The sequence below is a fragment of the Coregonus lavaretus genome (assembly GCF_964263955.1).
Source record: "Coregonus lavaretus genome assembly, chromosome: 7".
NCBI lineage: Eukaryota > Metazoa > Chordata > Actinopteri > Salmoniformes > Salmonidae > Coregonus > Coregonus lavaretus.
Window position 1 is genome coordinate 56,351,740 of NC_139994.1, and position 21,794 is coordinate 56,373,533.

The 21,794-nt window shown below is 43.6% G+C and overlaps 1 pseudogene across 1 annotated transcript in view; it reads right to left on the reverse strand.

The window, feature by feature from the left end:
- Positions 1-2,569: 2,569 nt before the first annotated feature.
- The window catches only part of LOC311132589 (ATP-dependent RNA helicase DHX15-like), a 38,288-nt pseudogene continuing 19,063 nt past the window's right edge, over positions 2,570-21,794 (reverse strand). Inside the window, exons 6-12 of the transcript in view lie at positions 15,951-16,052; positions 15,171-15,320; positions 14,397-14,505; positions 8,670-8,723; positions 8,368-8,552; positions 3,862-4,027; positions 2,570-2,597 (exon numbers count right to left, since the gene is read on the reverse strand). The product of the transcript in view is annotated as an ATP-dependent RNA helicase DHX15-like (transcript). The remainder of the gene's footprint in view (positions 2,598-3,861; positions 4,028-8,367; positions 8,553-8,669; positions 8,724-14,396; positions 14,506-15,170; positions 15,321-15,950; positions 16,053-21,794) is intronic.

Consider the following 21,794-nt stretch of genomic DNA (forward strand, 5'->3'; position numbering starts at 1 on the left):
GTATAGTTGAGTCCCTTTCTATGGTAACATCGAATCTTAACGTGATGAAACTTAGTTGCTCCTTGGTGAAAGGGAGAGGCTATACGGACACGCCTGGTGCCAAAATTGATGTCGTATGTCGCGCAGTTGACAGTCCAGTGGAGACAAATGGATTCGGTTTAGTCAGTTGTCAGTCGTCCTGATGAGCCTAGTTTATGCTGGCTAGCTGGCAACAACAGCAGCATGGCGCTAATTAAAACATGTAAAATAAATGTATATTTATTTCGATGGGAGAGGGAGAAATAACTTGTATTGGTCACCATCTGGATGTCACCGTGACATGCCAATTAGCTAACGTAACGACAAGCCAGTGTGGATGACCAGTGCAACGGTGTTGTAATTCCCAATGGGCAGCAGTTGCTTCACCGGGCAGCTGTATCACATGTCGCTGGCGGTAGCTACGTGGCCAATTTGTTCCATCCCACTTGATTATATTTAGAGTATGAGAACATCCTACACGAGAAATAATGTATAATGTTGGTAGTAACCATCTGGATGTCACTGTGATACGGTCTACTGCTCAATGGGAAGAGTTTGCGCTGCAAGCCGGCAACACACAACAACATGGGGCATGGTTTCCTTCTCTCCTGCTTGCCAAACACTGCTGTCTTGCAATAGGGAGAGGGAAGTACCTATATAGTGTCGCCAATATCAGGCCAGTGTGACAGCTAAAGCACATTTATTGTATTGATTTACATCTAATGTACAACTATGGCGAAGTCTCCAGTTTTGTAAAATAAAAAAATAAAAAGAATTACTCAGATAAAAACTGAATGATTCTGAACACTCCCAAGTCCCAACTTCGGCAGACAAGTTTCAAATTCTCGCTGATGTTCCTAGCCACAAGCAAACTAGCTAGCTGGGGAGGGGTTTTGTCTAGAAGGGATACCGCTTTTATCAAAATATACTTTTCGTAGCAGGTTTAGGAGAATTAACGTATCAGGTTAGGATAATTAGGTTAAGGTTAGGAAAAGGGTGAGGTTTAGCTAAAATCCCCCCCAAAAATGTACTTTTGATGTCAATTTGACAAAAGCTGTATTTACCTAGACATTACCCTGGGGAGGGCTGAACTGAATACGTTCGTCCACTCAACTCTCGCTGTGCGACTTCCGTCATAAATTTTGGGCACCAGGCTTGTCCGTATAGCCTCTCCCTTGCGGAAACAAGCAAGGTGTTGTAGCGAACAAGTCTTCGGTTGCCTAGGCAATGCATCCCACAATCCAGCAGCAGAAGAATACATTGAAATAGAATGAATAGAATGGCTTGGAACCTCTACCCCTGGCAATTTGACTGGTAAACTCATGGGTACACTCGCAATGGCTGTCTGGTGTTGTGATGCAATCTTTCCAGGGTAATGTAGAATGTTCATTTAAATTATGCAAAATGATGCAGCTCATGCAATGCAATGTATTTTTTGTAATGTCAGTTGAGTTGAATGATACAATCACAGCCCATATTGATGGGTACACTTGTACTTCCTGCTTTGCTCCTATGGGTACACTTGCAATGGCTGCCAGTCCACCCATCCTGCCATCATTGACTTGAATGGGGACACCTGTTCCATTAAGTCTATTTCTATGGCAGCGGAGGAGAGGAGAAAATGTATGGAGAAAAAAATGTATTGGTACAGTTATTACGGAAACCGCTGCCATTTGGATGGCTAATTACCGTTATCCAAAATTCCATGACCGTCACAGCCCTATTGACTTCCAATGCCAAGCTTGAAAAACAAAAATGCAGAGGCCTTCATTACGAATTCTTATAGTTTATTAATCTATACGGGTGACCAGAAAATGTATCAATCTGCACACCCCTATAATGCCTCACATTGGTCAAGTTAGTTTTGCATGGCCCGGGTGGGATGAGTTTGCTAATATTTGACCATTCCATTGGTCCTTAAGTTAAATGTCTACCCACTCGGGGCACCAGGCCATGCAAAACGAACTCCACCATTGGTTCACACAATGGGAGCATCCTTGTGTTCATTCACATTAAAATACATTAATATTTCAACCTTCTGAGCTCATCCCCCCCAATACTAATGTTTGGTAGCTGTCTAGACAAGCAAGACGGTGGGTGCTAAACCGTCAAAGCTGAGATGTATTTTTCCTTTAATTGAAGTCAAAGTTTGTTCAATGAATTAGCATGGACATTCTGTACCTAAGTACATTTCGGTAAGAGTTCACACGTTCTAAAGAGGAAATCAACATAAATGGTAATGCTTTAACATGGTCAATGACGGTAACCGCGTTGACCGCTCACTCCCGCCCGGATCAACCGCAATGCCAACCACCTGTTAATCACAATGACCAAAGGTGGTCAAAATAAGGAGCCAAACCAAAAGTACAAAATTATGAAAATAATACATTATAAACAAATAAGAAAATTCAAGGCTCAGATGAAGAGTTCAGAGTTCATTAGTGGTGGTGGTGATGGTATTGTTCTGGCGTATACTATAGTGTCAGTTCTGAGAGTATTCCTTGGTTGAGAGTTTAGTGACGATGCGCTCCAACTGGAAGTTACCCATCTCTTAGTACTGCGGGGCGATTTTCACCAGCCTTGGAAAGGAGACAAGTAAACATATTAGTCATGATGTGTCTGCAATTTTGTGTGTGTGTGTGTGTGTGTGTGTGAGAGAGAGAGAGAGAAGGCTTTCTCACCCACGTTCGCACACAGAGACTGGCGCAGACACTTCATCCGACACATAAATGTGCATGGACACACAGACAGAAGAACAAAGACATAAAGAGACAAACACCCACGTAATCCAACAATGCGCACACTCAGTCACACACACATACACACTCAGTCACACACACATACACACTCAGTCACACACACATACACACTCAGTCACACACACATACACACTCAGTCACACACACACACACACACACTCAGTCACACACACACACACACTCAGTCACACACACACTCAGTCACACACACACACACACACACACACACACACAGTCACACACACACACACACTCAGTCAGTCTCACACACACACAAACACACACTCAGTCTCACACACACACACTCAGTCACACACACATACACACTCAGTCACACACACACACACACACACTCAGTCACACACACACACACACACACACTCAGTCACACACACATACACACACACACTCAGTCACACACACACACACACACAGTCACACACACACACACACACTCAGTCACACACACACTCAGTCACACACACACTCAGTCTCACACACACTCAGTCTCACACACACACACACACACTCAGTCTCACACACACACACACACACTCAGTCTCACACACACACACACACACACACACTCAGTCTCACACACACACACACACTCAGTCTCACACACACACACACACACACACTCAGTCTCACACACACACACACACACTCAGTCTCACACACACACACACACACACTCAGTCTCACACACTCAGTCTCACACACACACAAGGAGCACGCTGACTGCTTGTTCACACACGTGTACACACATTCTCACAGGTCTAGAGGAATATCGGAGCAGGCGGGTTGACTGCAGGCAAGCACATAGAGACACACACATAGCAGAATCTAGGAGACTACTGACTATAGGCATGCACACACACACACTAGACAAGATGGATCTAGGGCTAGGTAGACCGTAAGCTGCTGACAGCTTACCAAATCTAATTTTATTGGTCGCGTACACATTTTATAGAAAGGTGCAGCGAAATGCTTATGTTTTTAGCTCCAACAGTGCAGTATACCTAACAATGCAAAACAATACACACAAACACTTTTTTTAAAAATATTCATGATTTATAAATACCACTCTGGTTTGATGTCGGTGCAGGTGTGGATGTAGTTCTTGGTGGTCAGCACAAACTCATTGTACATCACCCACTCCGGCTTGTGGTCCAGCACAGTGGAGGGGTGCAGCTGGGCCACCTGGTTGTCCTTCACCGTCAGGTAGTGGCCCATACGCTCCAAATGGGCTACCTGGTAGACACACAGACAGATAGGAATAAGTAGGCTAGATATTAGCTACACAGGGCACACACTAACTACAGTACATTTTCAAGATCACTTCCACAGACATTTATTATCAAACACATACAGTACAGTACATCATAAAGTCCATATCCGCACAGAAATGCATTTTCAACACGTTTTTTTGACCGAGCGTTCCTGCTCTGTAGGTTTGTTTTCTAGCCTGAAGCAATGCAACAATTGAACAGTTATTACTATGTAGGATCCTTGCTGCCAAATGTCACTATTATGGTTAAACTACACTGACCTCATGGACTGTAGTACCTACCTTAATGTACAATGAACACAATCAATTCCACAGAAAAGGGTGGAAAGCGGCAGCTCTAGGCATAGGTGATTGAAACTTCAGCGGAATTCGTCAAGTTAAGAGGGCATTGAGTTTTTTTTGTTTCCTTTCGTGGTACTTTAATATGCAGACGACGGCTGTTGCGATTAACCAGGGCAATCAGTCTCAATAAAGACCTCGCCGAACAAAGACGTGCGTTCTAACGCCCCTAAACTGCAACATGAGCTACAAATTTGTCTTTGTGATAAAGGTTAATGTTGACAAATATTTAAATATTAATGTCGTAATTCAACTTGTCAGGTCGCATGTTTTCAGGTTCCCTCCGGAAATGGACTTTCAACAAAATGTCATTTATTTTCCCTGAGTGGGCAGCAAATTGACTTGATTTCTTATTATGTGTTTAACTGGTAATGCCTGTGTGTATACCTAGGGCAGGCTATCCATTACAATAAATATCTTGACGTGTTGTGTTACAACGACTGATATGGATTTATTTGAAGGCCGATACCGAATTTCTTTGGGGAGGTCAAGGAGGCCGATGTCTGATATTTTATGCCGATATTCAATATCATTAGATTAGAACATTGTGATGACAACATTTTCCAGAGATTAATCAATTTTGAAATAAAATGAATGTGACTGTTTTTACTAATCTAACTGCATATCAACATAATGGTATTCATTTTATTTGAATGGTAAATCTCTATTGATAAACTGGGTAAATCAAGACGTACAGTGCATTCGTAAAGTATTCAGACCCCTTGACTTTGTTCACATTTTGTTACATTACAGCCTTATTCTACAATTGATGAAATCGTTTTTTCCCCCTCATCTATCTACACACAATACCCCATACTGACAAAGCAAAAACAGGTTTATAGAATTTTTTGAAATATTTCATTTACATAAGTATTCAGACCCTGTACTCAGTACTTTGTTGAAGCACCTTTGGCAGTGATTAGAGCATTGAGTCTTCTTGGGTATGGTGCTAGAAGCTTGGCACACCTGTATTTGGAGAGTTTCTCCCATTCTTCTCTGCAGATCCGCTCAATCTCTGTCAGGTTGGATGGGGATCGTTGCTGCACAGCTATTTTCAGGTCTCTCCAGAGATGTTCGATCGTGTTGAAGTCCGGGCTCTGGCTGGGCCACTCAAAGCATTCAGAGACTTGTTTCCGAAGCCACTCCTGTGTTGTCTTGGCTGTGTGCTTAGGGTCGTTGTCCTGTTGGAAGGTGAACCTTCGCCCCAGTCTGAGGTCCTGAGCGCTCTGGAACAGGTTTTCATCAAGGATCTCTCTGTACTTTGCTCCGTTCTCCCAGTCCCTGCTGCTGAAAAACATCCCCACAGCATGATGCTACCACCACAATGCTTCACCGTAGGGATGGTGCCAGGTTTCTTCCAGACGTGACGCTTGGCATTCAGGCCAAAGAGTTCAATCTTGGTTTCATCAGACCAGGGAATCTAGTTTCTCATGGTCTGCTCCAGACTAAGACTGGAGCAGACCACTCTCAAGACACTCCTCTCTCACACGCAACAGTGTGTCAAGAAAGAGAAATACCAGTCATTTAACCCAGTTAACGTTTTGGCAGCCAATCAGCATACTTTGCGTTATGGTTTATATATAACAAATAAAGTTTTAGGGTAGCGAAGTGAGGTTACATTCAGTCACAGAAAGCTATTGTAACCTATTTAACTTACTTCATACTGGATGCAGATACATACAAATGGTATCCATGAGTTCATCTGACTCTGGGGAAATAGATAAAGGGCTTTATTGCTTCCCACAGTTGTGTCAAGTTGGCTGGATGTCCTTTGTGTGGTGGACCATTCTTGATACACACAGGAAACTGTTGAGCGTGAAAAACCCAGCAGCATTGCAGTTCTTGACAAACTCAAACCGGTGTGCCTGGCACCTACTACCATAACCCATTCAAAGGCACTTAAATATTTTGTCTTGCCCATTCACCCTCTGAATGGTATACATACACAATCCATGTCTCAATTGTCTCAAGGCTTAAAAATAATTCTTTAATCTGTCCTCTCCTCCATCATTGAAGTGGATTGAAATAGTGACATCAACAAGGGATCATAGCTTTCACCTGGATTCACTTGGTCATTCTGTCATGGAAAGAGCATGTTTTGTACACTCGGTGTATATTGAAGTCAGTGGTACAGCTGCTTGCGAAAGTTCACACCCCCCTTGGCATTTTTCCTATTTTGTTGCCTTACAACCTGGAATTAAAATTGATTTTTTGGGGGTTTGTATCATTCGATTTACACAACATGCCTACCACTTTGAAGATGCAAAATATTTTTTGGGGTGAAACAAACAAGAAATAAGACAACAAAACTGAACTTGAGTGTGCATAACTATTCACCCCCCCAAAGTCAATACTTTGTAGAGCCACCTTTTGCAGCAATTACAGCTGCAAGTCTCTTGGGGTATGTCTATAAGCTAGCCACTGGGATTTTTGCCCATTCTTCAAGGCAAAACTGCTCCAGGTTCTTCAAGTTGGATGGGTTCCGCTGGTGTACAGCAATCTTTAAGTCATACCACAGATTCTCAATTGGATTGAGGTCTGGGCTTTGACTAGGCCATTCCAAGACATTTAAATGTTTCCCCTTAAACCACTCGAGTGTTGCTTTAGCAGAATGCTTAGGGTCATTGTCCTGCTGGAAGGTGAACCTCCGTCCCAGTCTCAAATCTCTGGAAGACTGAAACAGGTTTCCCTCAAGAAATTCCCTGTATTTAGCGCCATTCATCATTCCTTCAATTCTGACCAGTTTCCCAGTCCCTGCCGATGAAAAACATCCCCACAGCATGATGCTGCCACCACCATGCTTCATTGTGGGGATGGTGTTCTCGGGGTGATGAGAGGTGTTGGGTTTGCGCCAGACATAGTATTTTTCTTGATGGCCAAAAAACTCAATTTTAGTCTCATCTGACCAGAGTACCTTCTTCCATATGTTTGGGGTGTCTCCCACATACCTTTTGGCGAACACCAAATGTGATTGCTTATTTTCTTCTTTAAGCAATGGTTTTTTTCTGGTCACTCTTCCGTAAAGCCCAGCTCTATGGAGTGTACGGCTTAAAGTGGTCCTATGGACAGATACTCCAATCTCCTTCAGGGTTATCTTTGGTCTCTTTGTTGCCCCTCTGATTAATGCCTCCTTGCCTGGTCCGTGAGTTTTGGTGGGCGGCCCTCTCTTTGCAGGTTTGTTGTGGTGCCATATTCTTTCAATTTTTTAAATAATGGATTTAATGGTGCTCCGTGGGATGTTCAAAGTTTTGGATATTTTTTTATAACCCAACCCTGATCTGTACTTCCCCACAACTTTGTCCCTGACCTGTTTGGAGAGCTCCTTGGTGCCGCTTGCTTGGTGGTGCCCCTTGCTTAGTGGTGTTGCAGACTCTGGGGCCTTTTAGAACAGGTGTATATATACTGAGATCATGTGACACTTAGATTGCACACAGGTGGACTTTATTTAACTAATTATGTGACTTCTGAAGGTAATTGGTTGCACCAGATCTTATTTAGGGGCTTCATAGCAAAGGGGTGATTACATATGCACATGCATATTTTCCGTTATTAATTTTTTTGAATTATTTGAAACAAGTTATTTTTTTCATTTCACTTCACCAATCTGGACTATTTTGTGTATGTCCATTACATGAAATCCAAATAAAAATCAATTTAAATTACAGGTTGGAATGCAACAAAATAGGAGAAAAAAAAAAAAAAAAATATATATATTTTTTTTGTTGAAAAAACAAAAATATTTTTGCAAGGCATTGTACCTTGCTATTTTCCAATTTCAAAACATTGACTAGGTGTAGCTGACTAATCTACATACTCCACTCTGGTCTGTGATGTTTTGGGAACATGTACAAGGGACTTGCCAACTGCCTAAAGGTCAAAACCAAGTGCTGTGTTGTCAGTATGACGACACATACTGAGACAGAACCCTCTGGGCCCTTTCTCTGTTTGGCCGGTGAGCACTGACCTGCATGAAGAATCTGGTGACCAGTGCTCTGTGAATGTTGATATAGTAGTCTATGCTGGTGAACTCTGTGCTCCAGCGGGGCAGGTTGAAGCGGTCCATGATCCGGGACAGCTGCTGGCGCACGTTGTCAGCGACCGGTAGTTCACAAAGTTGTCGTAGCACCACTGTGTCGACTCGTGGTCTGTGAGAGGCGAGAGATTTATGTTAGGTGACATTAAGGTTGGTTTATCAGAGACAGATTTAGTCTAGTCCTGGGTTTCAAAGCATGCTCAATGGACATTTAGTGAAGGACACGTACTCTGTTTGAAGGCGTGGTAGACGTTGAGGATGAGAGGAAGGGCATGGAAAGGGTCTGCAACCCCCCAAAAAGTATATTTACTCAAACTGGTTGGCAAAAGGGCATCTATGAAGCTAGCCTGCATCTGACTCAAACTCTTTAAGCAGTGGTGCAGAAAGAGACCAAAGGCAAAGTGTCCTCCACCACTCGATCTGGGCCTGAGCACTTAAGAGAGGGAAAACCGTGGTCTTGCACCCAAGCGGAAAAGCACTCGTACATCAAAAGGCTGCATCAAACACCTCTCGCCCTACCACAACTTGCTGGGAGCTGCCTCATGTCAAAACATGCTCCATCGTGGACTTAACCGATGAAAGTTGAGTGTTTATTGAACCCCTGCACTTGGTTGCCTGGGCGATGCAAGGCCTAGTTTCCACTGCTGACTCGGTAGTGAACTCAGCAGAAAACCAGGTTCCCTGACACACCCGTTATACATGTGTGGCATGTCCAAACAGCTAGCTAGTTAAATTTCCTTTCCCCCCGTTCAAAAGTATCGGATTAATCTCAATGAGGAGCATTCTGCTTTGGCAAGCCTAAAGTGCAATTACTGCCAGAGCACATTGGTGCTGCTCAGACTAGACTATAAACTCATTAATTTACTGTAGACACACATTTTTCCTGCCTGACAAATATTAACTGACTGACACTGCCAGCTCCTTTCACTAGCCCTCTTTTTTTCTACTTCACTGTGCCCAGTGGGGTCATGGGCAAACCTTCATGCCGTCTCCCATCTCCATGCAGGGAGCAAAGACTCGTCTACGTTTGTAGTAGGCAGATCTAAAGCACCATTTGAGATTATATTTGCTATCAGCCGCAGTTAAATCACATTCATCAACATCGTTATTGAGATTACACCTCATTTACACAGCTCTTGTTGGAGCTTATTGTAGTCTATCAGTGCTAGAGAGATGGCATTGCTACACTGACAAAGAGGCATGGTTTTCCATTCTTTCCCGGACAAATATATGTTTTTCTAATGAAACAGCTGGTGTGAAATGGACCAGCTCTAGACACCATACAAACAAATCTAGTGTCAACAAATGTTGTGTCTGCAAACCCGAGCACATCAAAGTCTTGGGTTTCAGGAGAAGTTCATGACTTAAACATATCATCTAATTATCTCCAAAAACTGTCTGGTCAAATAGACTAAACAAGAAAGGGGTCAAGGGTGAAGGGGAGCATCGTCTAGACAACTAAGGGAAAAATAAGTAGCAGGTGCAGTTCACTGAATCTATATTTTGTGGGGGATGGAGGGCAAATTTGCCATGAACATACAACTTTTCACAAGAAAACGTATCACCTACAATAGTGACGGAGGCTTGTGATTGGCATACCGCACTTTCTCCCTGACTATTACCTGACAGCATGGCTGTGATGGACATGATCTTGTTGGAGCAGTTGAATAAATAAGGAATTGGAGAGAAAACAAAGGAAGAATAAGGGATGGCAGAGGTGGTAAGGGAGAAAGAAAAGAACAGAAGGAAAGCACCTCTCTGTGTGTGATGGCCGTTACCCTGGATGGCAACTTTGTAACCATGGCAGGGAGGCTCATTTTTCATCCTCCGCTCCCCCGATTCAAAACAACTAATGGAATTACAGGGGAACCCTTAACTTAATGCATCAACACAAGGCTCCCAATGTTTGGTTAAAAGATTTTTCCCCAAGATGCAATTATTGACCTTTGGCTCGGGAGAATTGAAGCCTAATGATCAGTTGCATGTTAACTGAAAATTAGCTTTGGCTTCAGCTGAGGGCTGTGTTGTTCACTTTCATCTCTCTCAAATAAGGAAGAAAAAAGCCTTTTTCAAAATGCAAGGGGGTATATTCTTATGATGAACAAATATCGATTTGGGGCATCAAACCTACTTTTTATACAAACGTGAGAGCTAGCCACATCACTTCCCACTGGGCACAGATGTCAATTCAACGTCTATTCCACGTTGGTTCAACGTCATTTAAACAATGTTGATTCAACCAGTGTGTGTCCAGTGTGTTACTACACCAATGGCTTGTGGCTGACCCACTCCTTGTGGACGAAATCTGATTTTGCAGTAACATAATGAACAAGTGTGGAAATGCAATCTATTCATGGCTCACCTAATCAGAAATAAATATTGACCGCCTCAATACACGAGAATCAGATATATTAACCAAGGGCCAAATCAATGGGACTAAAGGCTAAAGGTACATTAAACTCACATTGGCTTTGAAATGTACTACTCTGCAAATGTCACGAAGCAAATGAATCCCACCCAGGGCTGGTCCTTCCTGTAAATCGCTACTGATTTCGCTTAGATTTTCCATATGGGTTCACGCCTCTGTGCTTACTGAGTGTGGAGCGAGGCAGGTCGACAGAGAAATAGACAGGCCGTTCGTGTGCTCCCTGGTTACAGGGTGGAAATAGAGTTTCTTAGTTAAGATTCAGGCCCAACTCGAATATAGCCTAACACAGACTAAAGGCCAATGGCCTTCATGCCTGGGTTCTTTGAAAACCCTTGATAATCCTAGCCCACTCCTAGGTATCACCCTGCCTGTACCGTTTCATGACATGGGCGGCAGGTAGCTTAGTGGTTAAGAGCGTTGTACCAGTAACCGAAAGGTCGCTGGTTCTAATCCCCGAGCCGACTAGGTGAAAAATCTGTCGATGTGCCCTTGAGCAAGGCACTTAACCATAATTGCTCCTGTAAGTCGCTCTGGATAAGAGCGTCTGCTAAATGACCTATTTATTTATTTATTATTTATTACATGCAGCCACAGAGGAGAGCAGCAGCTCAATTACATTTTACATTTTAGTCATTTAGCAGACGCTCTTATCCAGAGCGACTTACAGTTAGTGAATCAAACCCACAACCCTGGCGTTGCAAACGCCATGCTCTATCAACTGAGCTACGTCCCTGCCGGCCATTCCCTCCCCTACCCTGGACGACACTGGGCCAATTGTGCGCCGCCCATGAGTCTCCCGGTCGCGGCCGGCTGCGACAGAGCCTGGATTCGAACCAGGATCTCTAGTGGCACAGTTAGCACTGCGATGCAGTGCCTTAGACCACTGCGCCACTCACTACTCAATGACAATGTTCCCACTTTGCCTTAATAACAGTAGCACAAACCCAAGTCACGATTTAATTATTTTAATGTGCCCAAATGTATGATAAATTAAAACAAATGGCTGATGGGAAGCATCCCCCACACCATAATATCATAATATAAACACAACATGTAATAATATCATAATATAAACACAACATGTAAAGTGTTGGTCCCATGTTTCATGAGCTGAAATAAAAAATCCCAGAAATGTTCCATACGCACAAAAAGTTCAAGGAAGCGTTTAATCTCTCAAGCCCTTTGATGAGCAGACGTTTAATTTGTGTGTGTGTTCCCATGTCTCTTAATGAAGCGAACACCCGGACAATCAAACAGGGCTACAGGCTAAGGAGAAAGACATGTTCCAATCATGCCCCTCTACCTGGAGATCCAAATCCATGGCTCTCTTTAACCACATCCAGAGATTCACTTGGCTGAACCCACAACTCCGGCATAGCCATCCTGGGAGTATTTCTTCTGCACTGCATGTCAAATTGACCTGTGTGCCAGCGAGATACAAAGCCTTTTCTTGGAGGAGAAGCTTTCTAGTCCAATCAGCTCGTGTTCCCGGGGCGCTAAGCAGCTAGTTAGACAGATCCAGCGCCTCCACTGACAGCGTGTAGAACTTCCATATATTCCATAATATAAACGCAACATGTAAAGTGTTGGTCCCATGTTTCATGAGCTGAAATAAAAAATCCCAGACATTTTCCATACGTTCAAAATGCGTATTTCGCTCAGATTTTGTGCACAAATTTGTTTACATCCCTGTTAGTGAGCATTTCTCTTTTGCCAAGATAATCCATCCACCTGACAGGTGTGGCATATCAAGAAGCTGATTTACACAGCATGATCATTACACAGGTGCACCTTGTGCTGGGGACCATAAAAGGCCACTTTAAAATGTGCTGTTTTGACAAACAACACAATGCCAGAGATGTCTCAAGTTTTAAGGGAGCGTGCAATTGGTATGCTGACTGCAGGAATGTCCACCAGAGCTGTTGCCAGAGAATTGAATGTTCATTTCTCTACCATAAGCTGCCTCCAACGTCGTTTTAGAGAATTTGGCAGTACGTCCAACTGGCCTCACAACCGCAGACCACGTGTAACCACGCCAGGACTATTTCTGTCTATAATAAAGCCCTTTTGTGGGGAAAAGTCATTCTGATTGGCTGGGCCTGGCTGCAGAGTGGGTGGGTGGGCCTATGCCTTCCAAGGCCCACCCATGGCTGCACCCCTGCCCAGTCATGTGAATATCCATAGATTAGGGCCTAATTAATTTATTTCAATTGACTGATTTGCTTATATGAACTGTAACTCAGTAAAATCTTTTAAATTGTTGCATGTTGTGTTTATATTTTTGTTCAGTATAGATGAATAAGGTAATAATTCCTTCCCCTCATTTCCAGTTAGACTAAATGAACAGGGCTTGAGTGGGCCGGCGGGGGACTAAAGCTTACGTGCTGGGAGACGTATAGCAGTGGGAGAGTGGGTGGCGGAGGAAGGGGGAGTAGGTCAGTCACGTTTCACCCGCAGAATATAAAGAGGAGGCAATAGCCAAGGTGATACCGGGGCTACTGATGTAACCAAGGTGATACCTGGGCTATTGATGTAACCAATTTCATTCTCAAAATGGCGTTTGTCGCCACGGATGGGGAGAGATGGGTTTAATCTCGGAGGGGAGATGAAAACTGTATTAAGGTGGAGAGAGAGGGGGAGTGTGTGTGGGCTTGAGGCTAGGTAGAGAGAGACCGAGGGAAGTGGGGTTCTCCTTGGGGAGAGTAAGAACACACACGGTGCATTGGCTCTAGGGCTGCTGGGAAGGAAGCCAGTGGCCTGGCTTGGTGTCTCTCGAGTGTGACATTGGGACGAGCCAAAGAGCCTCTCTGTGTTTTGTCCAGGCTCTAGCCCAGTACGAATGAACAGGGAGCGCTTGGAGAAGCGATAGCCCAAACACACCGACTCACCGGCCACAAACTACTCCTCCCAGCCACTGCACCATGTACCCACAGAGCAGATAGAAACAGACTAGTTTTGACAGTGGAGTTTAACCACCTATTCTGACAAAAGAGCAAAGAACCACAAGGTCCAATGTGACCATTCTGCTAAATTATTTTTGACTCTACAACTACTCAGAATGTGATTTTTCACATTTTCATTTTCTCTTCAAAAAAGTGACATAGCTGACCCAGATTGGGTGTCATACATCAAACATCTACAATTGAACAAAAGGTTTTGTGGACTTCAGAGCAACAGTTTCTACCGGTCCATGTCTGTTCATTAGACCTTAACAGATTCTGTGATCAAAGTGAGACATATTCACCATGATGCTATTTATCAAAGCCCACAATTTACAACTTGGGGCCCTATTCAATCAATCTCCGTAACAGGGTTTCCAGGATGAGTCAAGAACATTAATCTTTTTCTCTGTGAAAATAATGGTTTGGCTTTGTGATTTACAGCAACTTATAACATCACACTGTATACACACACACTGAGCAGCAATAATGTTAATTTAGCCTCGACTGAAATTGACTGGATAGGGCCCCTAGTATCACAAAAACAAGATGTATCCCTTTTGTCTAAATGCAATATAAGACCTCTTACCTGGTGGGTCCATGAAGTCAAAATGTACCAAATCGTTGGTACCTAGCTTCTTGAGCTGCAGCACAACCGAACCCAGGTTGGACCTAAAAATCTCAGGATACGTTTTGTCCTGTCACAGAGGAAGAGGAGGGGAAACCAGAGGGGAGGTGTTCAAATCAAAACGAATTAGTCAGGGTGCCGATATCTCGTACGTCAAAGTGAACAGAAAATGGAAGTCTGGGGTCGTTTTGAAGGGCTATTTAACTTGTTTTCAAATCCCTCTGCCAGGGATCACCAGTTGCCGGGATGTGAAAGAATTACCTTGTTAAAGTGGAGGACTGGGTCTTTCACCTGTTCATTTGTCACAGGGGGGGGTCTGTGTCACTGGCGCAGGTTATTAAAAAAAGCTGTGGGTGATTGGTGGGGAATCCAGCTCTCAGAGTGAAAAGGGCTGAATAAAGAAAAGGTGACTTTAGTTCTGGGTGGAAATACTGGATAACTGGGAATGGAGACCTTTCTAAGTACATACACTACCGGTCAAAGGTTTTAGAACACCTACTCATTCAAGGGATTTTCTTTATTTTTACTATTTTATACATTGTAGAATAATAGTGAAGACATCAAAACTATGAAATAACACATATGGAATCATGTAGTAACCAAAAAAGTGTTAAACAAATCAAAATATATTTATTTCTGAGATTCTTCATGCCCTAAGCTTTGAAGAATCAATCAGTTATTAGACATCAATTCATCTGGGAACAATGTGATTATTCTAGCTGTGCCACAACTAACCTGCATCTCAGTCTTGTAGGCCTTCTCTGTGTAGAGGCGGAAGCACTTCCCTTGGCGTGTCCTCCCGGCGCGGCCCGCCCTCTGCTGGGCCGAGGCTTTGCTGATGGCCTTCACCAGGAGAGACTCCACTCTGATATGAGGATTATACACCTGGCAGGAACAGCAAGGCGGACAGGTGCAGCATAGACTGAATTCAAATCTCTCTTTCATATACAAACACAGGTAGGGTAGCAGAAATCTGGGAAAGTTCAATAAATTCCCTGGTTTAACAGAAATCCTGGTTGGAGGATTGCGGATTTCCTGCCTATTCTCTCCTGATTCCAGGAACATCCAACCGGGATATCGGGGAAAACCAGGGAATTAATTGAACATTCACAGATTTTTGCAACTCTAAACACAGGTTCACTAACATCTAGAAAAGAGATGCGGCATAAGGGGCATCAAAGTTACGACCAGCGTTTGTGTGCAGGTTACAGGGGGACACACAGAGGACGAGACACTAACACATAAGCACACACACACAAGCACAAACACACGTGCACACACACACACACACACACACACACACACACACACACACACGTGCACACATATATGCACCCGGCGGATTGTGTGTATCATCTCTGATTGAGCCACATGTATGACTTGGCTCCGTGCTGGAGAAATGTCAGCGGAATTAATAACAGGCTTTTCCATCTCTGCTGCTGTCAGGTGCAGCGCTGCTCTGTTTATCTGGGGATTTTCAGGCAACAGAGGCAGATGATCGGAGGAGATTAGGCTGGGGGGGGCAGCATATCCGAGATCAATAACAAACACCACGCCGTCGATGGTCAGGGACGTCTCGGTGATGTCACTAGACACTACACTTCCGCAGCGAGCAAGCTGCAACATCTGAATTAATTAAGTCCTGCAGATACTGCTGTAGCCTATCGCAGACTCACTTTCTAATAGGATCCAACAGGAGAGTACCGTAACAGTTGCTGCAATCAAGTCGAATGAGGCGTCTGCAAACTGCGGCACGCTGCCTCGCTGCTGAGTGTCCCTTCCACAGGTATTAGCACTGCCCTTTTTGGAGGGGGTGCCGCTGTCGGCTGGCAGCACGCTACCCGTCTCCACGAGATGTCATCCTCTCTCTTACAAAAAGCCCCTCCCACAGGTCTTCCAAATTACAACAAATAATTGATGTTATAGTTCCTTTTCCAGCAGGTGGCCTGAATTTAAAGTGCAGTCCTTTCAGAATCACTGTGTGCGTTCATCCTCCGAGATGATAGTTTGACAAGACTGGAGGAATTTGTTATAGAAAAAATGAAAGGAAATTCAATTCTGCTTCGCTTATGAGTAACAGTGCCTGTCGACTTCAACAAACAAAGCAAAACACGCAGATGATTCATGCGCCCCAAGGTGCAGGCGTCGTGTGGCAGCGCGCGAGCGCCCACCAAATTAAAATCCCTGACAATCAGAGGAGTGCTCCAAACCCACCTAGAAATAGGAGCTAAGTTGCATTAAAATTAATAAGCTTGGAGGAAATGAGTCACGGCAAATGAGGCTCTAAACTAGAGCAGGTGATAAGAGCAGAGGGTTTGTTTTCAACTGCCTCAAAGACAAGGAGGGGATTCGTTTCCCTACATCTTTTTCTATAATTCCCCATTTCCAAGTATAATTTTGGAAACATTACAGCTGGGTTTCTTTAAAAATATTATCCGGTTCTTTTGTATGCCTTTTAGCCAGTAGTTCTGAAAGTAGCGCTCACGAGCCAAAAGTGGCCCATGTACTGCGTCACATAATGTGCAGGTGCGTGCATCTTTCTCTCTCTTTACTCCCCCCCCCCCCCCCCCGCTAGCTGTCACTCAAATGCGAGGGGCTAAAGCTCATTGGCTAGAACTCTAATTGCTAAGGGGCTAGCCCACATCGGGGGAAATGTAGGGAAAATGGCGCAGCACAGCTTTTTAAAAAACAGCCACTTTCAAACTAGAGATTTCGTGGATAATTTAGGTAATTCTGCTCATAGATTATGCATGTATGAGCTACACATTGACACATCCGGCCCAAAATGTGGGATGTTTAAAAAATATTTTTTTTGTTGCCAAAGTACCGGAGCATGTCTTTAAGAGAAATTCACCAGAGGCAGCACATAGTAATACAGAGCTTAGAAGAAGCTGAGGCGAGACGAGGAAGAAACAAAGCCTCAGCTATCAGAACGCTGCGTCAGTTGATCAAAGTACCATGGCCGGCTGCAACATACATTTTCTCTCAAATGTAATAGACAAATACTGCGTAAGGGATGGGAGAGAAAAAAACTGAAATTAAAAGCTGTTTGGGTTGTGGGAGCGACGCGAGCCGGGAAGCTACTGTGGAGTCGCGCGTCTCCCAGTCCCATATCTTTTTCTATTACAATTATCCCCTGTAGCAAGGCTGTCTATGAGAAATGACAGCTGAATCAGAGCACCGAAATAAAATGAGTCATATCACCCTATGGGTCTCTGTCAGAGTTTACACAAACGGGGGAGGAGGAGGAAAGGAGGAAGGCAGATCCGCAGCTGCTCTCACGCGAGCCTTGATCGCCACTGGGGGGGGGGGGGGGGGGTTCTCGTTATGTAACGGTGGAGCCTGATTGGCCCCAGAACCCATCGGACTATGTTGTGCATCATGGCACTGTCGGACAGTCTGAAACCTGCTGTAGTGGGAACTTCCACTCCCACTCCAATGTCTCAGCATAATGTATGGGGGTGTTAATAAAACTGCCTCATTGCATATTCCATTCACTGTCCCTTCCTTACATATAGAAATGCAAGACCAGTTCAACTGCAAGCACAAGAAAAATGCAAATAATGAAAGGTAGCTACTTGTATTACATCTGCAAAAGCATTGAACAAACACACTTCCTTGCAATGAAGGATAGGCGTGAGAAACATTTGCCAAAGGAAAAAAAAAAAGAGTATCCCATTTCTCTAACAAAAGTGATCACAAAAGTGAGCATTTGGGAAAAATCTGCATTTCGGTAATGCTTTCACATCTCTTGATCAAACACTTGCCGGTGCAAAAACACTTCTCTGTGAGTCGTCATCCATCCATACATGTCCAGAACCGATTCTGAGCACCGGCATAGCTTTGTTTCTTTTGGCTGTTTAAAGCTGTGAGCCTCAAAGGCTTTTTAAAATCCTACCTTTTAAGCGTGGATTTCTCTCCAGCCAAAAAATACCTGACTGTTTAGTTATTAATGCCTTGGGAGTTTTATTTCTGCTCAGCCCTTGGCCTTGTGTAATTCTGCCATCAGATGTAAAACCATTCTGTTTTGTATTCATGCTGAGGAGTGAGGCAGCAGTCAAAGACGGCCCATTTCAAACCTGTCAGAAGGCAGCCTGCCCAAGCCAACGGTCACTTTGATTATAGGGCCGGGACGACACCAGTATCGCAATATTTTTTCCATGGCAAAAATGAAAACACGAAGCGGACCAAACTCTTTGGTCCTTTGAAAACCTGCTGTATGTAAATTATTGTGTGCTATAGCTTGGAAAATAAATAAATGTGACTCTGATTTCCTAAAGAAGTTAAATCCACTTTGTGTTTTGCATCCTTGCCACAATACTAACGAGTACCACGGTACTCAGTGGCGATTTTAGCATGTAAATCTTGGTGGGGCAAAATAAAATACAAATTGGGGGATGCATGCCAGCAAAGCCACAACACAACACAAAACAATACATTAATTGCACTATAACGGTGACAAACGGTGCCCACAAACTGTTAGGGCCTACATAAAGCTGTCCCAACAGCAGAGTCCCAACAGCAGTCCAAACACCTTACCACTGCTACACCTGGCTATCAGCGGAGCCTTGTCTGGCAGCGAAACAGTTCATTCAGCTTCATTTACTGCCTTAAAAAAAAAACATAGCTGATATGGCTGACTTGCTTGAACAAATGTGGTTTCTACTGATAATTGAGATGTACAAACTTTTGCATAAGGGAAAGACAAGCTGATAAGAGGCAATACATAATTTCGATTAAGACATTAATGAGTGAGCTAGGACGAACGTAGTCAATATAACTATTTGTTCAGCACTTTTGAAATGTACAGCGACAGAATTCAGAACATGGGCTGTTCTTACAGTGTTCTCCCTGTACACCAAGTCAGAACCGTTGGATAAATAAAGGGGGCATTTAAGCAGACAATGAAAGCTCTTAAAATATTCAATGATTACATTTCACTAAAACAGGTTATAGGCTACAGGTGCACCACCAAGTCAGAACAGTAGGCGAAATTAAGAGGGGAAAATATACAAAATTATTAGGGTGAGGCACATGGGCTACTAACAGCTTACTACACAACATACACTTAGTATTACTTTCTGAGCTACAGTATACATATCTCCCTGGCATATTACATCAGAACTCTGAAAAAAACAAGGTTGAATCATGAAGACGTCAGTGACCTTCTGGTCGTAGCTCTAGAAAGAGGCCCGAGTTCCCGACTTACAATTCCGAGTTTGATGACCGTTCAAAACATATTTTCCTGAGTTCCCAGTTGTCTTGAACTCACTGAAGTCAGATTTCCCAGTTCTGAGTTAACAGTTGTTTTGAGTGTGGCAGAAATCATGCTGGATTGACAGCATGGCCAACGTTGAATGTTTATCATTTTAAGCTTGGAAAAGAGACCCTTAAACCGAGAATTGGGACCACACACCCACTCCACTGAATAGCAGGCTAGTGATTGATTTGCAATGCTTACAGTTAGCTACTGATTCCTTCCAAACCACTCATTGTTGAATTAGCGATTTCCAACTTGTTGTGTAATGTTTATGTCCAATGGACGATGAGCACCGATAAGTTTTATCTATAATTTATCTTCATTATTTCTCTTCATATGACAAGGATTAAAAAGGATTTGCCAGTCGATTGTTGACTTGATTCATGATGACTGCTAGCTAAGATTTTGAAAGTATGATGTTGACATGATCAGTCCAATCAAAGCTACTATAGATACAGTGGGGGGAAAAAGTATTTAGTCAACCACCAATTGTGCAAGTTCTCCCACTTAAAAAGATGAGAGAGGCCTGTAATTTTCATCATAGGTACATGTCAACTATGACAGACAAAATGAGAAAAAAAATCCAGAAAATCACATTGTAGGATTTTTATTTGCAAATTATGGTGGAAAATAAGTATTTGGTCAATAACAAAAGTTTCTCAATACTTTGTTATATACCCTTTGTTGGCAATGACACAGGTCAAACGTTTTCTGTAAGTCTTCACAAGGTTTTCACACACTGTTGCTGGTATTTTGGCCCATTCCTCCATGCAGATCTCCTCTAGAGCAGTGATGTTTTGGGGCTGTCGCTGGGCAACAAGGACTTTCAACTCCCTCCAAAGATGTTCTATGGGGTTGAGATCTGGAGACTGGCTAGGCCACTCCAGGACCTTGAAATGCTTCTTACAAAGCCACTCCTTCGTTGCCCGGGCGGTGTGTTTGGGATCATTGTCATGCTGAAAGACCCAGCCACGTTTCATCTTCAATGCCCTTGCTGATGGAAGGAGGTTTTCACTCAAAATCTCACGAAACATGGCCCCATTCATTCTTTCCTTTACACGGATCAGTCGTCCTAGTCCCTTTGCAGAAAAACAGCCCCAAAGCATGATGTTTCCACCCCCATGCTTCACGGTAGGTATGGTGTTCTTTGGATGCAACTCAGCATTCTTTGTCCTCCAAACACGACGAGTTGAGTTTTTACCAAAAAGTTATATTTTGGTTTCATCTGACCATATGACATTCTCCCAATCCTCTTCTGGATCATCCAAATGCACTCTAGCAAACTTCAGACGGGCCTGGACATGTACTGGCTTAAGCAGGGGGACACGTCTGGCACTGCAGGATTTGAGTCCCTGGCGGCGTAGTGTGTTACTGATGGTAGGCTTTGTGACTTTGGTCCCAGCTCTCTGCAGGTCATTCACTAGGTCCCCCCGTGTGGTTCTGGGATTTTTGCTCACCGTTCTTGTGATCATTTTGACCCCACGGGGTGAGATCTTGCGTGGAGCCCCAGATCGAGGGAGATTATCAGTGGTCTTGTATGTCTTCCATTTCCTAATAATTGCTCCCACAGTTGATTTCTTCAAACCAAGCTGCTTACCTATTGCAGATTCAGTCTTCCCAGCCTGGTTCAGGTCTACAATTTTGTTTCTGGTGTCCTTTGACAGCTCTTTGGTCTTGGCCATAGTGGAGTTTGGAGTGTGACTGTTTGAGGTTGTGGACAGGTGTCTTTTATACTGACAACAAGTTCAAACAGGTGCCATTAATACAGGTAACGAGTGGAGGACAGAGGAGCCTCTTAAAGAATAAGTTACAGGTCTGTGAGAGGCAGAAATCTTGCTTGTTTGTAGGTGACCAAATACTTATTTTCCACCATAATTTGCAAATAAATTCATAAAAAATCCTACAATATGATTTTCTGGATTTTTTTTTCTCAATTTGTCTGTCATAGTTGACGTGTACCTATGATGAAAATTACAGGCCTCTCTCATCTTTTTAAGTGGGAGAACTTGCACAATTGGTGGCTGACTAAATACTTTTTTCCCCCACTGTATAACGTGATTTGACGTCATTTTATCTGTGGCCAATGACCTTGAGCCGTC